Raw genomic sequence first — 6,642 nt, 5'->3', positions numbered from 1 at the left:
GGGGTAATGTTAAAAAGGCAAAGAAGGAGCTGGAGAGATGGCTCAGTGGTTAAGAGCACTGGCTGCTCTTGCAGAGGACCCATGTTCAATTCCCAGCACCCACATGGTGGCTAACAACCATCCATAACTCCAGTTCCAGGGGATCCAATGTCCTCTTCTGATCTCTGCTGGCATTTCATGACAGGACTGCACCTACATACATGCAGGCAATACACTCATACTCACAAAAAATAAATAAAATATTTTAAGGGGCTGGAGAGATCACTCAGCAGTTAAGAGCACTGGCTGCTCTTGCAGAGGACCTGAGTTCAATTCCTAGCACCCACACAGCAGCTAACAACCATTCTAACTCAGTTCTAGGGTATCCAATGCCCTCTTCTGACCTCCATGGACATTGTATGACATGGGTGCACTTACATGCATGCAGACAATATACTCATACATATAAAATAAAAATAATAAATAAATAAAATTTTAAAAAGCAAAGAGAGAGGAACAAGTGGAACCAGCCCGGTGGCTGATCCTCCATCTAGACCATCTAGTGAAAAGGACTCCATCAACAGGCCATTTGCATTGTATTGTATTTTGGGGGTTTGTGGGGGGTTGTTGCATTTGATGGGTACAAATTGTACGCAAGAGTAATCAGGCAACCAAATCAGTACTTATTCCATCATTAACTTGATTTTACCCTGGTTCAGTGTATTCTGTTACCTGTAGGCCTCCCCCCATTTGAAACATAGGCACTTCATAAGCAGTTATCACATACGTGTCCATTTTGGGGGGTCTCCATTATTGGGACCTCATAGGTACCAACAAATCCCTCACTCAAAAGATTTTGATGGCCGTGTTAGATGTTTTTCATCCCAGTGACCCAATCCCTGACAAAAGGCAACTTTTGGGAGGAAGAGTTTGTTTTGGGCTTGCAGTTTAAGAAGGCATAGTCCACCATGATGGCAGAAGGCATGGCCGCAGGATCATGAGGCTGCTCACGCTCATCTTAGTAAGTCAGGAAAAGGAGCCTGAGACCAGAACCAGGCCAGCTAGAACTCTCTGGCCCTGCTCCTTACAGACTTAATAGTTCATCAACTAGACCTTATGTTCAAAAACATCCTCCCCAGACAGGTGTATCAGCTGGGGCTCAAGGTTCAAGTGCCTGTGGGGAGCATTTCACATTCAAACCACAACAGAAAAATCTCTCTAAATAACCTTGGTCTAGAGGAAAACTTCCAGTGAGCCATCCAGCCAGATACCATGCTGGCTTTCTCCCTGCTCTGTCCAAAAGATACCCAACAATGTCTGGAAGCAGTTCTTATGGTACAGTTCAGGTGTTCCTAGCATCCAGTGGACAGCAGCCAGGGGTGCTGTGCGACATCCTACAGTGTACAAGGATGGCCCCACCACAAAGCATAATCCAGGCCCAAATCCAACATCAGCATGCTTTATTCCAGAGACTACCAAAGGGATGTTACCAAGTATAACATACAAAGAACATGGGCTGTGGATTCGGTAACATGCTTATAGTACAAACATGAGGATCTGAGTTCTAATCCCAGTGCCCATGTCAAGAGCCAGGCATCGTGGCTTGCATCTGTGGTCCTAGCACTGGGAAGATGGAGACCGGAGGATCCCTGGGGCTTGCTGGCCAGTCAGGCTAGCTGAGTCAGTGAGCTCCAGGTTCAGTGAGAGACCCTGTCTCAAAAATAAGGTGGAGAGCCATTGAGGAAGACATCCAAGGTAGACCTCTGGCCTCCACATGTGCACATGGCATGAACAGGTTAGACACATGTGTGTGTACATGCTCAAACACAGAGTGAATGATTGAAGGGCCAGGCTTAAGTTTGGATCAGGGCTTTGCTCTAGTTTGCTTCTCTGTTGCTGTGAATGAGCACTGACCAAAAGCAGCGTGGGCGGAAAGGGTATTTCGTCTCACTTGAGAGTTGTAGTCCTGTAGGCAAGCCAAGGCAGTAAACTCAAGCCAAGAGCTTGAAGCAGAAATTGGAGGAATACTGCTTGCTGATTTGCTTCTAGACTCACTTCTACAGCCAGGGCTGCTTGTCCAGGGGTGACAGTGTCCACAGTGGGCTGGGCCCTCACATCACTCAGCAATCAAGAAAATGCCACACAGGCAGTCTGATGGAGGAAATAACTCCGTTGATGTTCCCTCTTCCCAGGAGACTCTAGGTTTGTGTCAAGTTGACATCTGAAACTATGGCAGTTTTATGAAGGATCCAGAGACCATTTAAAGCAGAGAGAAAGTGCTTGCATTTGCAAGTATTGTGCCATCTTATAAAGTGGGCTTGAGTGTCCCTGTGTTTTTCTTGTCCTTGCAATTTTCCCATGGCTATGAGAAGTGCCAGTCCCTAAAATTCTAAATACCCCACAGATTAGTCATGGTTTGTTTGGTTTATAGCCCCTCCCTCCCCACCTCCCTTCCTTCCTCTTCTGAGACACAGGCTTTCCCTGGCAGGCCTCAAACTCATGGTGCTCCAGCATCAGCTTCCTGATTGACAGGATTGAAGGTGTATGCCACCAGACCTAGCCTTTATGACATATTTTAAGGGTGGTGCCCAGGCTAGCAGAGGCAGGAGGAGCTCAGTAAGATCGAGGGCAGCCTGGTCTACAAAACGAGTTCCAGGGTCACAGGGAGATCGTTTCAAAACAAAAAGAGACCATCAAGCAGTTTTGAAATATTTTCATTTTAAAAATGAAAAGTCTGAAATTATATAAAAAAGACAAAACATTCCTATGATCTACTTTTAGCTTTTAAATTTTCTTTGGAGACAGGGTCTCTGTAACCCCCAGATGACCTGGAACTCACTGTGTAGACCAGGCTGGCCTCAAACTCAGAGATCCAACTCTTCAACTGCCTCTGCCTCCTGATTGCTGGGATTAAAAGCACGTGCCACAATGCCTGGCAGCTTTTAATATTTTGTGTACAGACTTCAGTTTGTCTCATGTCTTTCTCCATCTCTTATAAAATTTAGGACTCATAAGATGAACTCTTGATGCGTTGTATTTTGATATGTTATTATTTTCTTTTATGTATGGCTTTCAGTGGTTATGTAGATCAAGACCTGTTATTTCACTGTAATATGTATGTTGGATTCATGAGTTTGTTTCTGTCTTCAGTATTTTAGAGAATAAAACTATGAGAATTACTAAACTTTGGTCATAACCTGGAGTGTGTTCTGGGATCCATTTCTGAAGCATGTGCTTTGTCAAAGGAAAGTGGTGATTTATGTCTGTACTCTGGTTAGCAGTGCGAGAGCCTGCACACTGTGCTTGTCATCCAGCCCCGGGAGTGCGCATTTTAGATACGTTTGTCACCTTTGGAGAAAACAAAACGAGCGTTTGTGTAAATATTAAACGTGTGACTTTTTCCTTTTGGGTGGTTTTTGCTGTTAGTGTTTGTGCACGTGTTCCCTTTCGTTAGTGATTTTTGTCATTGCATCACTGTCCACGGCCCAAATGGCAGACTGCTCCACTGCAAGTATCTCTTGCCCACATTCTGTGTGTGTATGAGATCGCTCCAGAAACTCCATGAGGAAGTGGCATGGACAAAACAGAGAGCCATCTAAACAGCCAACGTCCAGGCTCATTGCAGGCAATGCCCACCACTGCCAAGGGAGCAGTCCTCCGGCACGCACCTACTGTACGTGTGCTGGTTGCTAGCTTGGAGTCATTGCTGCAGTTTCTAGGAAGAGCAAAGAAACAGCATGATGGTGAGCAGATGGGGACGACGTGGAGTCAGGAAGCTAGCTGTGCTGTACTGCACGTTCTCCCCCAGCAGCTGCGTCACCTTGGGGCCTGACTTGTCCGGTTTGTGCCCTGGCGTCTTCATTGTTATAGTCAGAATGACAGGACCGGCCACATGCCAGTGCCATTATACAAGGAGTGAGGTCCGGTTCACGGGCTTCTCTGTATCTCTTCAAGAAAAGGAAGCTAGTTGTTCTTTTGTTATTATTTGTTGTGGGGTGTGTGTGTGTGTGTGTGTGTGTGTGTGTGTGTGTGTTTCTTTGTATGCACATGTGCATGTGGGTACACATGCATGTGAGCCTGGGTAAGCCAGAGTTTGATGTCTGGTGTCTTCCTCAGTCACCCTCCACCTCATTTTCTGAGCCCGGGTCTCCCACTAAACCTGGAGCTCATTGATTCAGCTTGGCTGGCTGGTCAGGCAATGAGGTCCAGGTATTCACCTGTCTTCTCCCCATACACAGACACAGACACAGACATACACACACACACACACACACACACACCACACACACAATCAGCACTGGGGTTATAGATGCCCAGTGCCACACCTCACTACCTTGGGTTCCAGGGATTTTTCTGGTCCTCCTGCTTGGGCATCGGGCACTTTACTGATCGAATTCATCTCACTGGCCCTCCCAAAAGAGACTCTTTATTCTTATGTTGACCTTCGGCCACAGACTTGCATAGACACATATGTAGCCTGACTCCCTGTAAGGAGAGTAAGCAAACCCTGAGGGACTGTAGGGGGGCATTAGGAAAGACATAGACTTGGGGCTCTCCTGAGCTGCTCTGTGAGAAGTTCCTAAAGGTGAAACATGGCTTTGAGTTAGACATTGTTGGGAGCACTGGAGACTCTGACCCGGTGTCTGCCTGAATCCTATTTCTAGAGGGGGCTTACTGGGGGAGCTCAGCTGTGGGCAGTGAAGACCACATTCACTCTTACAAGACAGAACTCAGAACTGGCTGGAGTAGCTGGGATAATGTGCAGGCTTGACTGTAGTATACCAGCAGGGTTGTATGGTGTTCTGATTTGTGTCATGTGATGGGGTCACAAAGGCCTTGCTGGATATTTATGTTCTGATTGACAGGCATCAAATTCCATAGTCCAGGCCAGCGGCTCCTGGTTATCAGTAGAAATTTTTCTCTCTCTTGTCAGAGTTTCCCACAAACACCCAGTGAATATTCTCAATCCTGAGTGTTCTTTCATCAGTAGTATTCAAATTCTGTATACATTTTAGAAACTAAAAGTCGATAAAATATGATAATTTGGGTGGTAAACATGAAGAAAATGAGGTATGGTTTAGCATGACAAAAGAGGAAGGTGGCTTGAATTGGTGTGGCTAGGTGAGTCTGCTCAGGAAAGGACTGTAGGAGAAGAAACACCAAGACAAGCAGGGTCCAGAAAAGTGCATCCCAAACAGAGGAAGAAGGCCTGGAGTGGCCCAGCCACAGGAAGGAATGAGAGGGGATCACAGCAGGAGGCCATTCCCCGGCTCTGGAAAACGAATATGACTTTTCCCCCAACAGAGCTCCCAAAGGAGTACAGAGGGCTGGTGGTGTGGGCAGGGAAAACACACACGTGTCTGAGTGTACTGCATGTCATGTAGAATCAATCATTCTATGGCTTATGATTGCTTCTTAAAATTCCTTGATCCGAGGAAAAATGGAGAATGGTTGGTTGGGGTGTAGAGGGGACAGAGGGAGTTCCTATACAGTGAGGAGGGTGTGGGGACACTGAGCTGAAGACTTGTAGGCTGATCACATTGAAGGAGTTGGGTTGTTCATTTAGCCCAGTCACCTCCTTCACATGTAAGAAAATCATTGTGACTAGGACAAAATGGTTTGCGTACAACAGCTCTAGAAATGACAGACTCAAACAGGAGCCAGAGCCCCAAAAGACCCTCTATCTTGGTTCCCAAAGCACCATAGGACTGGAAGCTCACCATCCTGGGGTGCAAGTTTCTCTAGATATGGCGGGGCACAGTAAAAAGACAGATCTAAGGGGGAACGGCATTCCTGTGGTCCTTATAACAAAGCTACATAAAATGTTTTGGAAAAGACTGGTTAAATTATAGCACGTCCAAGGCCATTAGTCATCCGACCTATTCTGTATGATTTTGCCTGCTGCCTCTCCCAGCACTTGGTTGTATAGTTGGTTGATTAGTTTTTCAGTTGATTAGTTCACCAGTTAGTTATTTAGTCAGTTGGTCATTTACTTTTCCCCCAACAGAGCTCCCAAAGGAGTACAGAGGGCTGGTGGTGTGGGCAGGGAAAACACACACGTGTCTGAGTGTACTGCATGTCATGTAGAATCAATCATTCTATGGCTTATGATTGCTTCTTAAAATTCCTTGATCCGAGGAAAAATGGAGAATGGTTGGTTGGGGTGTAGAGGGGACAGAGGGTTCCTATACAGTGAGGAGGGCATGGGGATTACATTGAAGGAGTTGGGTTGTTCATTTAGCCCAGTCACCTCCTTCACATGTAAGAAAATCATTGTGACTAGGACAAAATGGTTTGCCTACAACAGCTCTAGAAATGACAGACTCAAACAGGAGCCAGAGCCCCCAAAGACCCTCTATCTTGGTTCCCAAAGCACCACAGGACTGGAAGCTCACCATCCTGGGGTGCAAGGTTCTCTAGATATGGCGGGGCACAGTAAAAAGACAGATCTAAGGGGGAACAGCAGTCCTGTGGTCCTTATAACAAAGCTACATAAAATGTTTTGGAAAAGACTGGTTAAATTATAGCACGTCCAAGGCCATTAGTCATCCGATCTATTCTGTATGATTTTGCCTGCTGCCCCTCCCAGCACTTGGTTGTATAGTTGGTTGATTAGTTGTTCAGTTGATTAGTTGACCGGTTAGTTATTTAGTCAGTTGGTCA

This window comes from Nannospalax galili, unplaced genomic scaffold (assembly GCF_000622305.1).
Source record: "Nannospalax galili isolate Female #2095 unplaced genomic scaffold, S.galili_v1.0 scaffold459, whole genome shotgun sequence".
Taxonomy (NCBI): domain Eukaryota; kingdom Metazoa; phylum Chordata; class Mammalia; order Rodentia; family Spalacidae; genus Nannospalax; species Nannospalax galili.
Note: the sequence above shows the minus strand (reverse complement) of the source record.